An 18,917-nucleotide genomic window follows, 5' to 3' on the forward strand; every position below is an offset into this window, starting at 1 on the left:
TTTAATTTTTCTTATTATATTTTTGTCTCTATTTTTTTCCTTCCCTCTTTACCCTCTAGGTCCTTTATGTATATCTCATGACTTCCAGTTTAGTGTTTTTACGGGATGCCTGAATGTTTGAACAGGTGGGTCTCTGTTTCTTGTGACTTCTCTTGGACTCTTTTCCTTCTCTTTATTTGCTTTGTCCCATTCTGATATGTTAGTTTTTGTTCTATCTTATTATATTTTGTTTGTTATATTTCATTTTATTTTTATCCCATAGAAACCTGTTTCTTTTCTAATGAGGGACAAAAAGGAGGTGGATCTAGATGGAAGGGGCGGTGGGGAGGAGCTGGGAGGAGAAGAAACCAAAATCAGCATGTATTATGTAAGGGTAAAAAAATCTATTTTCTATAAAAAGAAAAAACTGAAAAATAAAGAAACAGAAAATAAAAATGTTCTATCTATATGAGGGGAGGCTAAATGGTAACAAAGACAGCAGGAATGACTGTGTGAGAGGTCGCAGAACTGGCACTGTCTTCACAGCAGACAGAAGATCGGCTGCCAGGGAAAGAATGGGTCTGATGTTGTTACTTCTGCAAGAGGCAGACCCCCTGCAGCAAGAGTCAGGGGTGTGAAATGTGTGTTGTGTCTGCTGACACGCTGAGACACAGAACCCACAGCAGCCAGCAGGTGTACTGCCTGGAATGCTCTTGCCACATCTGCCTCCAATGGCGCATGTGTCATGGAATCTTCTTGTGGTGTATGAGCTCACTGGTTGCTGGTAAAAGCAAGCAGAAGCTAGTGCTGGAGGGTCAGAAAAGCAGGATGGTAATGCCAACAATGCACCTGTCACAGGGAGAGGCAGCAAGCAGACACAGCGACCAGAGCTGTAAGTTTGTTTGGAAAGTTCTTCCAACATGGCCAGACTTCTTGATTTTCCCTGTATGTAAAAATGATTAACTTCCCTAATTTTTCAATCTGTTCTGCCAGAATAATTACTGAGATGTTCTCAGAGTTGTTTTGCTTTTGTACTGTGCTGGGATCAGCTCCAGGTTTCCAGCCATGGTAGGCAAGTGCTATACCACCGAGTTGCAGCAGGGCCAATGCAAGAATTAAAAGCAGTAATCTTAAAAGCATCCTGGATTTCAGGCCATGGTGGTACACGCCTTTAATCCCAGTACTTGGGAGACAGAGGCAGGCAGATCTCTGAGTTCAAGGCCAGCTTGGTCTACATAGAAAGTTCCAGGACAGACAGAGCTATACAGAGATACACTGTCTCAAAAATAAAATGTCGTGGATTTTCCTGTACATCATCTGGTCACACTATCTGTCTTAGTTAGGGTTTCTATTGCTATTAAGAGACATCATGATCCTAGAAACTCTTATAAAGAAAAACATTTAATTGGAGTGGCTTACAGTCTCAAAGATTTAGTCCAATATCATCATAGCAGGACATAGTGGCATGCAGGCAGACATGGTGCTAGGGAAGGAGCTGAGAGTTCTACATATTGATTCCCAGACAGCAGGAAGTGAACTTTCTCCCACACTGAGTGTAGCTTGAGCATAGGAGACCTCAATGCCCACCCCCACAGTGACAACCTTACTCCAACAAGACCACACCTCCTAATAGTGCCACTCCTTTTGGAGACCATTTTCTTTCAAACCACCACACTACCCTTGTCACCATCCTGCATTATTTTGGCACTCCACCTCTTCTCTAACCCCTCATCTCCTTCACTTCCCGTCATCCCATGTCTTCCTCTTCTTAGTGCCATTTCCATGTGTTTCAAGTGGCCTGTGTTCCACAGTCATTTACTGTTCACTCATCCAAATGAGCTTGGCCGAGGATCAGCAAGCAAATGAGCAGTCTGACTAGTGACATCTGCACCCATGTGTGACTTTGCACAGAATCTAGAACTGTAAGTTTTTAATGCCACTTTAAAAAAAAAGACCTTCCCTTTATCAAAGCAAAGAACAATTGTGTTAATTATGTAATCGCTCCTGTCTGGGTTATTTTTGTGGCTGCTATTCCATGCGCTCGTTCAGTTATGTAATAGTGATCTCTGGCTTGGCATCCTTTATTCTGAAAGTTTGCTAACAGAAAAGAAGTAGAAGGAAGACAGTGGGGGGAAGACCTGGGGGAATGGGGCTGTTAGTGATTGGTGCTCTCATTTTTACACATTTCTGTCTTCCAAGTGGTTTGTGCTGTGTTTGTCACTGGAAGAAAATAAATGAGATTGATTTTTTTGAAAGATACTTTAGGCTGCAATCATTTTATCAATAAGAAAATCTGAAAGCAGATTTGATGTTAGATAATAACTGATTGATTAATTAGTTTTTCTGTTGGGATTTTTCAGTAATTAAATCAGAAGTGTCATCACTCAGGCGATGTAGCTGTTCGGAAGTTGCCCCTTCACTTGAACTTTCTTGCAGATAATATGGAGGCTGCATGCTCCCCAGGAGGCAACCCTGTCAGTTGCCCCAGACAGACAGGAAAACTGCTAAAAATGCTTGTTGTAAGAGAAGATGCCACTCTGTGCCTACTTCTCTGATCCAGAACTGTAATAACTGCCTCCAGCTGAGGAATATGTGTGTATATGTGTGAAGTATATGTGTATATATGTGTGTTGTGCATATGGAATGTATATATATATATATGTGTGTGTGTGTGGTGTATGTATGTACTGTGTGTACAAAGGGGGTATAAGTGTGTATGTGTATATGTGTGTATGTGTGTGTGGTATGTGTATGTATAATGTGTTTGTGTGTGAATTGTACTATTGTGTGGTATATTTGTGGTAATGCATGTATTTGTGTGTATGTATGTATATATGTATAAGTGTGGGTGTATTTATATGTGTATGTGGGGTGTGTGTATATATGTGTGTTGTTGTTAGTTGGTTTTCTCTTTGGGGGGGCCTACCACACAACCCCCAAATAAATTATTAGCTTGACTTGTTCCTAGCCAGCTTTTCCTATCTTAAATTAACCCATCTACCTTTTGCCTCTGGGCTTTTACATTTTCTTCTGCATATCTTTCTTTCACTCTTATTCTGTAGCTGGGTGACTGGTTGGGTAGCTGGTTGGGTGGCTGAGTGGCTGGGTATCTGGCTGGTTAGGTGGCTGAGTGGCCGGGTATCTGGCTGGTTGGGTGGCTGAGTGGCCGGGTATCTGGCTGGTTGGGTGGCTGAGTGGCTGGGTATCTGGCTGGTTGGGTGGCTGAGTGGCCAGGTATCTGGCTGGTTGGGTGGGTGGGTGGGTGGCTGGGTATCTGGCTGGTTGGGTGGGTGGGTGGGTGGCTGGGTATCTGGCTGGTTGGGTGGGTGGGTGGGTGGCTGGGTATCTGGCTGGTTGGGTAGCTGGGTGGCTGGGTGGCTGGTTGGTTGACTGGTTGGGTGGCTGGGTGGCTGGTTGGTTGGCTGGGTGGCTGGCTGGGTGGCTGGTTGGTTGGCTGGCTGGCTAGCTGGCTGGCTAGGTGGCTGAGTGGCTGGGTGGCTGAGTGGCTGGGTGGCGGTGGCTGGCTGGCTGGCCCCTTATGTCCTTCTCTCTTTGTTCTTGCATTGCTCCTTTTTCCCTCCCAGATTTATTCTCCAATTTATACAGTTACTTGCCAGCCCTGCCTATCCTTTTTCCTGCCTCGCTATTGGCCTTTCAGGCCTTTATTAGACCATCAGGTGTTTTAGACAGGCAAAGAAACACAGCTTCACAGAATTAAAGATATGTAGAATAAACAAAAGTAGCACATTTTTACAGTATTAAAAAAACTTCCACAGCATAAACAAAAGTAACACACCTTAAAATAATATTCCCCAACATATGTGTATGTATGTGACTCTGTGTATAAGTGTATGTGGTATGTGTGTAGTGTGTGCTGTGTATATGTGTGGTATATTATATGAGTGTGTGGTATGGGCATGTGAATATACGCTCTTTGAGTGGTATATGTGTGGGGTGTGTATATGTGTGTTATGTTATGTGCGTAGAATGTGTGTGCTTGTGTATGAGTGGTATAAGTGGCATATATGTGTGGCATGTGTATAGTATGTGTGTGTGTGGTATGTGTGTGTGCTGTGTGTGAGAGGGAGCACATGCACAAGTATGTGTGTACACTTGAAGGCCAGAAGCTGACATCTGGTGTTTTCCACTTTCACCCTCCAGCCTATGTTTGGACAGGACCTCTCACTGAACCCAGAGCTCACCAATTGGCTACGATGGCGTCAGAGCACTCAGAAAATCCATCTGTCTCTGCCCTCCCCTCTACTTCCCTTCCCTCAGGGCTAGGGTCCTCGAACCTGTGCCACCATCTGGCCTATTAAGTGCCAACAATCAGAACTCAGGTCTTCTTGTTTGAATGACAGGCACTTCTCCCAGTGAGCCATCTCTCCAACCCCTAAATCTGGCTGACCGAATATAACACCAAGAGTTTGTTCTAAGGGAAAAGAAGATAGGCTCAGATGGAAACAGTTGTCTAATGTTACAGCGGAGAGCTGTCTCTGCTGTCACAGGATAGTAGGAGCCCTCACTTTCCTTTTCACCCGAGGCTTGAAGTACTTGCTTGTAGTGGAGTGGCGGGGCTGCGTCCCGCCACCTGGCTAGCTTTACCCAAAATAATTACACAGAAACTGTATTCTTTTAAACACTGCCTGGCCCATTAGTTATAACCTCTTATTGGCTAGCTCTTACATATTGATCTAACCCATTTCTAATATCCATATTGTCACTTAAGTGTGGCTTACCAGGACGAGTCTAACAGGCATCCATCTCGGAGAGGAGAGTCATGGCAACTGCCTGATTTGGCTTCTTTCTCCCAGCATTCTGTTCAGTCTACTCTGCCTACCTGATTTTCTGTCCTATTAAAGGGCCAAGGCAGTCTCTTTATTAACCAATGAAATTAACACAAAACAGAAGACTCTCCCCCATCACTTGCTCTCTTTTTGCTCCTACATGAAGAAAATATTCCACCAAGAGAAACTGTCCCATATCTCAGAGAACTTCTCAGCCCCTCCCAGCCCTCGCTCAAAAATAGTACTTCAAGAGAGAGTCTTTGCCCACTGCATTTTCAATACTGCAGCTATTCTGATTCTTCTGTGACTTCCAGGGGCCCTGTTGCAATGGAAGCAGTGAGGTCTGACTGTAAGTTTTCTCATTATCTTCCCCAAGGAGGAGGCAGGGCCAGGAGTTTACACTATGCTGTTTTCTTAATACCAGAAAGAAATAACTTTTCTGTATCTCCTAGCTACTACACACCTCAGTCATGTGTGACCACACATCAGCAATACATGCCATCAACACAACAGAAATGTGTGCCCGTGCAGGAGCACCTTTCTCCCTGAGAGAGATGGTAGTGGTCTCAGTATTTACTGAGTTGAGTGCTTAGAGGCAGAGAGAGTTTATTCCTCTTTATAGCTGTATTAAATTTCATTGTGTGTTTCACATACATTTTCTTTATCCACTTATCAAGGCTGGTTGCATTCCCTGGATAGTGTGCATAGCTCAGCTATAAACATGGGTGTGCTAGTATTTTGATGTCTTCATTTAGCTTTCTTCAGGCATGTACCCAAGAGTAGCACAGGTGGTGTAATGGATTAAGTAAAAATGCTGCAGATCCCAAGTGGCTGCAGCGGCAGAAACGCTGCAGGTCCCCAAGCAGTGGCAGAGGGCAGTGGGTCCCAAGAGCAGACAGTCCCAGGCAAGAATGGCACAGTTCCCCCAAGTGGCTGCAGTGGGCCACGAGGGGCAGCAAGTCCCATGAAGAGAGACAGACAGATGGGCATGCCACGAGACCACGCCGCAGGTCTCCCAAGGTCGCTGGTCCCAGGCAAGAGGAAGAGATATGAATAGACACGCCATGCAGAGTGAGGTTGGATATTTATTTAGTGAGTTATGGAAAAGAATGGGAAAGGGAGTAAGGGGATAGGGGGAAGTGCAGAGAGAAACAGAGAGAGAAGAGGAAGGGGAGACGTGGGGAGAATGGAGAGAGGCAGAAGCTACCTCTTTGGGGGAGAGAGGGAAAAATGAGGGACTCAGGCTGGAAGCTGAAGATCAACTTGCCTGGGCAGATGGGAGAGGGAGAGGGTGTAACTTGTCTCTTAAAGGGGCAGAGCAGACCATTACAGGTGGGTCATATGGTAGTTTTACAGTTTACATTTTTTTAGAAACTGGCACACTGATTTCCACAGTTTACACTCCTACCAGTAATGAACAAGGTTCACACAGCCTCTCTGAGGTTTGTTGTCTTTTATTTTCTTGACAATCATTTTGACAGAGATTAGGTGGAATCTCAAAGAATTTTTTTTTTGCATTTTCCTGGTTCCTAAGGATGCCAAGCTTTTTTCCCAATCATTTATTGGCTATCTGTATCCTTTCCATGGAGAATGGTCTATTTACTTCATTAATTTACTGGATATTTGTGGGGTTGTAGTTCCTTCTGTTAATGAATATTCATCTCCTGTGTGAAATGTAATCAACACAACCTCTTGTCCTGTTTTTTGGCTCTCTCTGCTCTGGTGGTTGCTTCCTTTGTTGTGCAGATCTGTCCTAATTCCTGTTTGGTCAAAAGTGAGACCCCAACCCCCTGACACCCCTATATCCAAGGACTCTGAGATATTTGTGTTGGAAGCTTTACCCCATCCCCTGGCATCCATCCTTGGAGTGCCAATGGAGCAGGAATGGAGCAAGAAACTCCAATTTAAGCCACCTTCTATGGGAGTCGCCTTGGTCCAGACTCCACCTCCACGAAAACACACCAAGTGACCCCTCCCCAGGGAGTGTCAGAACCACTCCCACAGGCTGTTTAGGCAGCCATCCAGAAAAGTGTCCAGGCTTTGCATGGTCTCCCCTGCTCTCTCCCCCTTGCCATGCTCTTCTGGCTACCAGGGAGCACTGCATTAAATGTGGGCATCTTTTATTCAGTCTAATTTGGTCTGATTGGAATTATTTGCATCATTGGAGAATCTCATCCTAAGAATATACCTAACAATACCTTGTTGTTGGAATATGGTGCAAGAATGGAGTCATGCAAGTAGATTTCTGAGTGCTTGTGACAAAATTTTTAAAAAATCAAGACAAGAGTCTTGTGGTCTGTTTCTCCAAGAACACAGAAGTATTCTTGAATTACATTTTTGTGCCCTTCCCAGGTGTAGTAGATTAGAGTGAGTTCATTTCAAATTATTCATTACAACTGACTATTGTTATTTGTTTATATATACATCTATGGGAAAAATACCTCTTTTGCCATGTGTGGCTTGTCTTTGTGGTTGGACACTTTACTAGTGTGACTCCTCTTAACCCTCAGTATAAATTGTTTGATGCTCTGAATAAAGTTGGCTACTGGATGAGACTTTAGTCTGCCTCATTTGTCAGCTCCGTTCTCCCAGGTCTCACCACCAACTGGAGTGGTAAACAACCTTCATCAATGCTCAGGCTTAGTACTATTGGAGTCCTGCTCAGAAAATCCTTGCCAATGCCTGTCTCTGAACTACTTCCTCTATATTTTCCTCTAGTAATTTTAAAATTGCAGGTATTGCATTAAGGTCTCTGATCCATTTTTTAATTGATTATGGTGCAGGGTAAAGAAAAAAAAGAAGAAAATAGTTTCATTCTCCTACATATGGGTATCCAGTTTTTCTAGCACTGTTTGTTAAAGAGGCTGTCTTTCATTCAGTGTATTTTTTGACAGTTTTGTTCAAACTTAGGCAGTTGTCACTGCATGGGTTTGCTTACAAGTCTCCTTCCCATTCCAGTAGTCTATACACCTGGGCATATGCCGTTGCTAGGCTCTTCACCATGGCTCCAGCATGGACCTTCAAGTCAGGTGATGCCATCAGTGCTACTCTTTCAACTAAGGATCGCTTCCTGTTGTTGACTGTAGAAATTAGCTGAATTTGAGAAATAATCAGGCTAGATAAAGGATAAAACAATCATATTTTAATTTATTATAAGGGGAAAACTCACACAATAGGAACAGGAAGTCCAAGCTCATCTGTGCTGTGAGGAAACCACAGAAAGAGAGCACCTGGTCCATGCCCCAGGTTTCCCCTCCCAGGCTCCAGGAAGCCATTCCTTAACTAGGACCCACCTCTTAAAGATAATTGGCTAACAAGTCTTCTCCATCACCTCCTCATTTTGTCTAAACAAGAGCAACCAAACCCAATACAAAGCTATATACAATAGGAACAGATATCAAGTATAAAATTGCAAACAACATAAACAATATTAAGCAAGGAACACATGATAAATGTTTTAATTTAAACATTTTATTCTAAAGGGTCTAAGTCTTGCATCAGAAATAATCTTGGCTAAATCTTAAGAGGAAGGTAACTATGACTACCTAATCTTCAACCCCATCGAATTACCTGAGTAGACAGGAAGTACAATCAAGCAGCTTCCAAAGTGAGCAGTATGAGACAGAGACAATTGGCTACCTGAGCAATCACCCAAAGTCTTATTTGCAACATTGAAGCAACCAATTTTGACTAAGGCCTAGCATAATTGACAGACCATTTTCATAAGCAAGAAATTTTTCAGAACCATCTTACCCTATCTTGGCAAGGTTTGGCAGTTCTTTCCCTTGTGTCTTGCTTATCCAGTCTGGATACCATGTACTTTGTCAGTGGTCTAGGCATAGGCAGTTCCTTGCCCAAAGGCCAATTATGCCAAGAAGAAAACAAACTCCGAATGGAATATCTTTAGTGTTCAACATTTTCTTGGGAATAGATTGGTGCTGTCAGAAACAATCATGTCTCATGTTAACAGAACCCTAAATTATGTAAATGCCATATTCTATAGACCCTTGAAGTGGTTGAAGATTACCTATCTAGGAAGAATACAATACATATCTGAAGAAACTAATTAATCTGACTATATGTATAACAAACATGAACAACTATTGATCTATAGTATTTAATACCTGTATAACTTAAAGACTAAAATATTCTTCATGTCAGAATATTAAATAATTTGTAAACAAATGTGCAGCAAATGAGGACAATGACCTCAAAATGTAAACAATGTATAAATATCTTGATCAGAGGTAAGAATAATATATAATGCAATATGAAAATATATCCTAAAAGTTGTATCAATATACAAAATGTCCTAAACATAGGTAGAAACATGCATATATAAAATCTGACAGAATAACTTTGCATAGGTGTACAAATATTGTAAACAGAAATAACAAATATAATTTGAACTTGTATCAATATACAAAAAACTATACTAGTGTAAATTATCCATAGATAATAGCTCACAAATATTCACTCTATTACCCACTATTATTATCCCTTTTTTAACCTATTTTTGTTTAGCTTATCCTTTATAGTTTGATTTGACCATTTTATAACTGCCTGACCTATAGAATTATTTGATATTCCTGTAATGTGCTTTATAATGGGCAAAAAAAACCGTTTTTTTGAGACATATGTTGGACCATTGCCTGTTTTTATTTGTGCAGGAATACTCATGATGGCCATAACTTCTTATAAATGCATGATTACTGAATCAGCCTTTTTCGAGCTCAAGGCAGTTGCCTATTGAAAATCTGAATACATTTCTATAGTGTGGTGCACATATTTTAATTACCAAATTCCATAAAGTGGAATACATCTATCTGCCAGATCTCATTCCTTTGAGTACCCTGCAGGCAATGGTGTTTGGTTATAGAAAGAGCAAGTAGGATATCTCCTTATAATCTCCTTAGCTTATTGCCATGTAATAGGAAATTCTTTCTTTAAACTTTGCTATTGACATGATGTTTTATGAAATTTTGAAGCCTGCAACACACTGCCAATCAATAATTGATTAACTTCTGCATTACTTGTACTAGACAACCTGGCAGATCCATATGGGAGCAGATGTGTGTTATGTATATAGGATAAAGTCTATTTCTGACTGTCTTGTACCTGAATGAATAATAAAGTCAATTCTGTAACATCTGGTATAAATTTAGTGGTTTTAATATGCAAGACAACTCTTTTTGCATATTGTGAATTAGTAACTATATTGAGAGGTTCTTTAAAATCCCTTAGTACCATAAGAAAAGCATACAATTCTGCCTTCTGAACAGAATTATAAGGGTTTTGTTCTACCTTACTTAATTCTTTTGATTTGTAACCTGCTTTTCTTGATTTATTTGTATTAGCATAAAATGTATAAGCTCCAGTTATTGGTGCATCATGAAATCTGGGAAGGAATCCAAGAAGTTTTCTTTATAGGGTTAAGTCTGTCACTTTTGAGATAATTGCCATTAAGTTCTCCCAAAAAATAGCACAAGCCTTTTAACAGAGTTTATTGTCTTCCTATAACTTTTTATTTTATCAGTAGTAAAAGGCACTATAATACCTACTAATTGATGAAGTCTCAATTTACATTCTATAATTAATTTAGAGACTTTTTCCACATAAGTTGTTAATTTTTTACTTGAGTTTTGTGGTAAAAGATCCATTTTAAGATAATATTGTCCCTCTGCATTAAAAATCCTATAGGAGAAATTCTGGAAGACAGTATGGCTAGAATACAGTTAAGATTTGGATTTACCCTATCCACATGTGCCACCTGTAATTTCTCCTCAACAACTGTCAAATTCTTTTTTTTCTTTAGCTGTTAATACTCTGGAACAATTTAAGTCTTTATCACCATTTAAGGTTTTATTTAAATGAACGCTTAAGTCAGGTGTTATCCCAACAACCAGTCATAGACTTGAAATGTATCCCAATAATCTTTGAAAGTCATTAAGAGTCCGTAACCAGTCTCTCCTAATTTGTGCCTTTTGTGTTCTAATTTTTTGAAAGCCTATTTGGTAACCTAGGTAATTAACAGAATCTCCTCTTTAAATCTTTTCAGGAGCAATTTGTAATCCCCATCTAGGCAAATCTTTCTTTACTTTTTAAAACTATTTTTTAAAGTATCTACACTTGAATCAGATAACAAAATGTTATCCATGTAACGGTAGATTATAGACTTAGGAAGTTGCTTAGGTATTATTTAATATTTTCAATGGCTGACTGACAAAATATTGGCATAAGGAGGGGCTGTTGAGCATTCCTTGTGGGAGTACGGTCCATTGCTATTTCCTAGTAGGCTGAGAATTATTATAAGTAGGCACTGTGAAGGCAAATTTTTCTCTATCCTTTTCTTGTAAAGGTATAGTGAAGAAACAGTCCTTTAAATCAATAACTATGAGAGGCCATACTTTTGGTAACAGAGAAGGCAGAGGAATTTCAGATCGTAGAGGACCCATAGGTTGAATAATCTTGTTGATAGTTCTGAGTTCTGTCATCATTCTCCATTTTCCAGATTTCTTTTTAACAACAAATACAGGAGAATTCCAAAAGCTGGTAGTTTTTTAATATGGCAAGCATCTAGTTGTTCTTATAACAGTTGTTCTAAAGCTTGTAGCTTTTTTTAGTTAGAGGCCAACTGTTTAATCCATATTGGTTTTTCAATTAACCATTTTAAAGGCAGGGCCATTAATATCTCTGAAGGTTTGTCAATTTCTTTGTGTTCTTGTACAGCCTGAATGGCTGGTGACCATTATCTATAATATCTTTTAATATCTTCCCCAGAAACATAAATTTTGGGGGCTGAAGGAATGTTAATCTGGGTATTTCATTGCTGTAATAGGTCATTACCCCACAAATTCATTTCAATATTAGTGACAAATGGCCTCAGTCTTCCTCTCCACCTTTTGTCCTATGTATTCAACCCATCTCATGCTTTGTTTTACTTGAGATAGGGTTCCAATTCCTAGGAACTGAACATTTACCTCTTTAAGAGACCAATTTGGATGCCAAGATTCTGGAGTAATGATACTTAACATCCATACCTGTGTCTAGTAAGCCTTCAAAAAATGCAATTTATACACACTCTCAGCTTTGGTCTTTAATCATTTATAGAAGTCCACCAGAATATACATTTCCTATGTCTTACTGGAGTGTTTGATTCATCCTCCATGTCTATTCCATCATTCAGGAATGGTTTTTTATAGTAGGCACTATTTTTTTTTAATTTTCCTGGTGAGACATGTTCTCTACAGTAACTGGCAATGACTGGACCACGTTTATCATGGGGAGCCTGTGTAAGGCCCCTCACAGAGTTTTCTTATGGTATCAGGTTGCCTTGTCTGTCTTTTGTTTACCTTCATTCATTGTTCCAATGTTGGCCTTTGCCACATCTCCTACATATACCTGAGGCTGAATCCTCCTATTCTTGCCATTCTCAGAGGAGAGAATATTCCTAGGAGTTCCTTGTCTACAATACCTTCTCAGATATCCAATTAAAACATTTGATATTTTGATGTCTCCTCATACCATTGGAAACTGCTTCTCTTATGCTTGCATCAATACTATATAGTCAAGTGTCTCAACATTCATTATATGCAGATCCTTTCATCCATTGGTGCTGATCTGATTTTTAAAGGCCCAAGGATCTTTTTGCATTCTAAGTTGGCATTCTCAAAAGCCAAAGATTCAATTAGTACACATCTAACTTCTGGGTCTGTTACCCCTATTTGTACAGCCTTAGTTAACTTTGTAAAAAGTCACTAAAGGGTTCTTGCTGATCCTGTTTAACCCTAATATATGATTCAACTCTCTTTCTTGGTTCCTGAATTTTGTCCAAAGCATTTAAAGCTGCTGTGCTACATGGGGACAAGGTGTGTTCATCATAAAGAGCTTAATCCTAAGGATCAGAGTAAAGTCCCTCAACCAGATTTTGATCTTGGGAAATCTCAAGTCCTTTTGCTTTTCCCTGTTGCTTTAAAATTTTTGCCTCTTCTCTTTAGTAATACCTCCAAAGCAACTACAGTTCATTTTCTAGGACTGCTGAGATTAACTGAATCCAGTATTGTGGTGTTACTTTGTTGCTTGAAGCCCATGTTTTGATCATTTCCCTAACAAAGGATGAATGTATTCCATAAGATACAATTGTTTGTTTAATTTCCCTTAGATCAGTCATACGTATGGGCTCCTATGTATATTCTTTGACTACCTTAGGGTATTTGGTGCCAGATGCTCTTTCTGATGATATCACTGGAAAGGCAGGTATAACTCTGGGTAAGCTATCCTGGAGTTTGGTACATACTGATGAGGCTAAATTTTGTCTTTGTACCTTTTTTCCCTGGTCATCAAGTTTGATAAAGTTCTGAACCTTTTCAAACCTTTTTAGCACTGCCTTTTGTAAATTCTGGATCTCCTGTCCAGTTTTTGTTTTAGCACCCTCATTGAGGATTCCAAGGCTTTGAAGTTTTTCCAGTAGAAATAATATCTCATCCTTGGACTTAATTTTTATAGCATGCATATTACCTTCCTGGAGAGACATTCTATCATACCCTTCGACAGACTCCAATCAATACATTCAACAGTACAGATTCTCTCAGACAATATCTCCGCACCCTCTGTCATTGACTGGATTTTGTCAAATTGGCTGTATCCTTCTCCAGAGTGTTGAACTTTTCTTTCAGTAGATTATTATCAGCTGTAGAGACTGTATCATTTCTAAACATGCTCTAAAAGTACCTCATTTCTGGTTCTATTATCAAACCATGTTTTAAGGAGCAAATATGAAGGACAAAGCTAATCCCCAGAATCCAATAGAAAGGTATGGGAGGGAAATTGAATAAACCTTGCATGACATCAAACATAGTATAAGTTAAAAAAAAAAAGCTAGTGAATTCCTGAATGGTTAAATTGTCCATCATTTTTTCCCTTTTAAATTATAAGTTTATAATTTATATTTATTTTTTTAATATTTATTTATTATGTATGCAATGTTCTGTCTGTGTGTATGCCTTCAGGCCACAAGAGGGCACCAGACCTCATTACAGATGGTTGTGAGCCACCATGTGGTTGCTGGGAATTGAACTCAGGACCTCTGGAAGAGCAGGCAATGCTCTTAACCGCTGAGCCATCTCTCCAGCCTTTTTTTTTTTTGACAGGGTTTCTCTGTAGCTTTGGTGGCTGTCCTGGAACTAGCTTTTGTAGACCAGGCTGGCTGCAAACTCACAGAGATCCACCTGCCTCTGCCTCCTGAGTGCTGGGATTAAAGGTGTGCACCACCACCACCCAGATATAATTTATATTTCAAATTATGAATCTTACCTGTGGTTCACTTTGAGCTGGAGTAGGTGCAATAACTGTTACCTACCAGTAGGTGTCGCAGCACACTTGGAGCCACGTGGCTGGCTGAATTTTATTTTAAAGTTAAATCCTGAAACATATGCTCAGATTAAAAACAGTTATTTAGTGTAAATAATAGACTGTGTGCTCCATGGAGATCCCTGACTGTTCAGCAGCCACACGAGACAGTTGGCGGAGGGAGGCAGGTGCCTCCTGCTTGGGCCCAGTGACAGAAGGCTTGTTGTCCACTGTGGTGGTGGTGGCACTGGGTGCAGGCCTCTGCCCCCTTCCCTTGTCCCCAGGTTTCCAATGACTCGTTGGCTGGTAGATCTTGTGTCACAAGCCAGTCAGGCTGTTCGGGCCTCAGCTGCATCAGACTGAGAAGTCAGCTGGTAGCGGCTACTCAGGGCCTGGAATTGTATACACAAATGAATGGTGTGGAGACTGACCATGGCTGGGTAGAGAGCTGTTGGACCTTAGCCCCATGTATCAGCACCAGCTGTAGAAATTAGCTTGATTCGGGAAATAATCAGGCTAGCTAAAGGATAAAACAATTATATTTTTATTTGGAAAACTCACACAACAGGAACAAAAAGTCTAAGCTCAGCTGTGCTGCAGGGGAACCACAGAAAGAGACCACCTGGTCCATAGCCAGTTTTCTCACAGGCTCCAGGAAGCCACACCTTAACTAGAACCCACCTTTTAAAGATAATTGGCTAACAAGGCTTCTTCATCAGTTGACCCTTTGTGCTTGTCAGCATTGCTTTTCTAGTGCTCCAATGAATGTCGGAGGCTTTGGATGGGGACTGAATTGAATCTGTGGCTCTTGCTGGTGCAGCTTCTTTCACAGTATTGACTCTGTCTGTCTGTGGGCACAGAAGGCCTTTCCATCCGGCATTGTCAGCAATTGCTTTCATTGTAGAGGTCTTTTTAAATTCCCTGTTTACATTTATATGTAGACCTTCTTTTTTTCCTTCCTTCCTTTTCTCTTCCTTGTTTTTATGAAGCTATTGGGATAGCATTTTTCCCTTGGTGAGTCCATTAATAGTGTTGATTTTGTATATTACTACACTGATGAAATTTTTAGGGTCTTTTAAGCATTGGATCATGTGATCTACAAATAGGGATGATTTGACTTCTTTTCCTAGTTGTCTTATTTTCTCTCTCTTTCCTATTCTTCAATCTAAGGCTTACAGTACTACATGAAGCATAAGTTAAGAGAGTTAAGTTAAGAAGTTAAGCTCCCTTGTCCAAATCCAGATAAGAAGAAATGCTATCTTTTCCTCTGTTACATATTGTGATTGCTATAAGTGTATTACATAGAGTCGTTACTATGTTAAAGTATGTTCTTTTTGTTCTTAATTTCTTCAGGGCTTTTATCACAAAGAGATGCTGATCTCTGTCATAAACCTTTTCTGAAACAATTGAGATAGTAGTTTTTGTCCTTAAGTCTATCTATGCTCAGGATCACACTTACTGATTAGTCTATATTAAATTATCTTAAACTCTGGAGAACTTGGTCACACTGTGTGATCTCCTAAGTATATTCTTGAATTTGATTTGCAAGAATTTTATTAGATGGCTCAGCGGTTAAGAGCAGTGCCTGCTCTTCCAAAGGTCCTGAGTTCAATTCTCAGCAACCACATGGTGGCTCACAACCATCTGTACTGAGATCTTGTGCCCTCTTCTAGCCTTCAGGCATAAACACAGACAGAATATTGGATACATAATAAATAAATAAATTATTAAAAAAAAAAAGAAATGTCATATAATTGTTCATCAAGGAAATCTAAAGTTTGGGTTTTTTTTTCCTCTGTGAGTCTTTGGTTTTGGACCCAGGGTGATGCTGACTTCATAGAATGACTTGGTCATCATGTTCCTTCCCTGTCTTCTCATAGAAGTTTGTGAAGCATTAGTATTGACCCTTCAACGACTCAGCAGCACTTAGCAGTGAACCTCTCTGATCCAGGACTTCTCTTTCTTAACTCCTCAATCTCATTGGTTCATATTTCTTGATTTAGTTTTGGTAGGTCACATATATCTATATACTTAGGAATGTATTTCTTCTACCTTTTCTAAGTTTTTTTTTGGAATATAAGTTTTCAAAGTACTCCATAATGATTCTCTGTATTTCCTTTTCATTGGTAACTGTGTTAAGTTGGGTCTTTTCTTTCTTTTGATTAGTTTAGCAAGGGCTTTGCTAATCTTATTTTTTTTCAATGAGCCAACTTTTTATTTGATTGATTCTCTGTTCTTTCAGTTTTCATTTCACTGACTGATCTTTCTTGTTTCTTCTAATCTGCTGCTTCTGAGTTTGTGTTATTCTTGGTTTACTGGGATCGTTGGGTATGTTAAGTTGTTTAATTTGGTTTTCCTGATTTGTTTTTTAACATAGCACTCAGAGCGATTAACTTTGTTCTTAGCTGTGTTCCAACAATTTTGGCAGGTTTTCGTCTCATTTTTATTGACTTCTGGGACTTGACTTTTCTCCCAGTTTCTTCTGTGCATGTGTATGTTGTTCAGTATCCAGATATTTGTATAGTTTCTGTAGTTTTTCTTGCCTATAGATTCCAAAGAGTTTTTAGAAATAATATTTTAAATTTATTCTTTGGTAATAGCATACATGTATACAATGTATCTCAGTCATATCCACCCCTAACTCTCTCCTTCAATACTCCCAAAACCCTTCCCTAAAACATCATCCACCAAAGCTGTAATCTACCATCCAGGGACCATCCACCAAAGCATGAGAAACCTGTCAGTGACCATAGATCCAAAAAAAAAATGTTGGGGGCCGGGCGGTGGTGGCGCACGCCTTTAATCCCAGCACTCGGGAGGCAGAGGCAGGTGGATCTCTGGGAGTTTGAGGCCAACCTGGTCTACAAGAGCTAGTTCCAGGACAGGCTCCAAAGCTACAGAGAAACCCTGTCTCGAAAAACCAAAAAAAAAAAAAAAAAAAAAAATGTTGGGGATCTCCAGCTTAGGGTTCCATTTCACACTCAGATCTCACTCCTTCAATTCCAAACTCCATCAAAAAGCATGCCATGCAGCAGCCCCTCCCCTCAGAAAGTCCACTGAGGGTCGGCTTCTGCCCCGGGGCTGCTCAAGACCACAACCATAGGCAACTTAAGATCTGATATCCATATTTGCTATGTGATTCCTCTCCTGCCCTCCTGAGGGTCACCTAGGAATGCTTTGCTCTGTTCATTAGACCTTGATTTATTAATTTGGTTTGATTGGCTTATTACATTAGCAATGGTGGATATCCAATAACCAGGGATTCAAAACTTATCTAAAAGGACTGTCTCTCACTAGTAGCTATCTGCTGAGGGAAGGTTTAGTAACTACTTTATGGGGCCATGACCTGCTACAGCAATGGAATACCCAGATTAACATTCCTGTGGTCCCAGGAACTCATAATTCTGGGAAGGATGTAATAAGGTACTGTGAACAAAGATCACCAGCCATTCAAGCTGTACAAGAACATAAAACAAATAACAAACCTTTAGAGGTACCACAGCCCTACCTTTAAAATGGCTAACTGAGAAGCCAATATGGGTTAAGCAATGACCTCTAGCTGAAGATAAATTGCAGGCCTTAAAAAGTTTGGTACAGGAGCAATTAGATGCTGGACATATTGTGGAATCAACTACCTCTTGGAATTCTCCTGTGTTTGTTGTAAAAAAGAAATCTGGAAAATGGAGAATGGTGACAGATCTAAGAGCTGTCAACAAGGTAATTCAATCTATGGACCCTCTACAGTCTGGAATTCCTCTGCCTTCTCTGTTACCAAAAGGATGGCCTCTTATAGATATTGATTTGAAAGATTGCTTCTTCACTATACCTTTAAAAGAAAAGGATAGAGAAAAATTTGCCTTCATGGTTCCTATTTACAATAATTCTCAGCCTACTAGGAGATACCAATGGACTATCCTTCCACAGGGAATGCTCAGTAGTCCCACCCTGTGTCAGTAAGTCAGCCATTGGAAATAATATGTAAGCAATTTCCTAAGTCTATAATTTACCATTACATGAATGACATTTTGCTATCTGATTCAAACATAGATACTTTAGAAAGAATGTTTGAGGAGTAAAGATAGTTTTACCTAAATGGGGTTTGCAGATTGCTCCTGAAAAAATACAGAGAGAATATTCTATCAATTGCCTAGGTTATAAAATAGGTTTACAAAAAATTAGAACACAAAAGGCACAAATTAGGAGAGACAGATTACAGACTCTTAATGACTTTCAAAGATTGTTAAGAGACATTTCCAGTCTATGACTGGCTGTTGAGATAACACCTGATCTAATAATTCATTTAAACAAAACTTTAGATGATGATAAAGACTTGAATAGTCCTAGAGAATTAACAGCTGAAGCAGAAAAGGAACTGACAATGGTTAAAGAATAATTACAGGAGGCACATGTGGATAGGGTAAACCCAAATCTTAGTTGTTTTCTAGTCATATTGCCTTCCAGAATTTCTCATATGGGGATTTTAATGCGGAGGGAAGATATTATTTTAGAATGGATCTTTTTAACACATAAACCAAGTAAAAAATTTAAAACTTATATGGAGAAAGTCTCTGAATTAATTATAAAAGGTAAATTGAGACTTCGTCAACTAGCAAGTATAGACCCAGCTGAAATTATAGTGCCTTTTATTACTGAAGAAATAAAAAAAGTTATGAGAAGACAATGAACCATGGCAAAGAGCTTGTGCTAATTTTTTGGGAGAAATTAATAGCAACTATCCCCAAAGAGATAAACTTAACCTTATAAACTTCCTGTATTCTTCCTGAAATTGTACATGAGGCTCCA

This window comes from Chionomys nivalis, chromosome 13 (assembly GCF_950005125.1).
Source record: "Chionomys nivalis chromosome 13, mChiNiv1.1, whole genome shotgun sequence".
NCBI classification, from domain to species: domain Eukaryota; kingdom Metazoa; phylum Chordata; class Mammalia; order Rodentia; family Cricetidae; genus Chionomys; species Chionomys nivalis.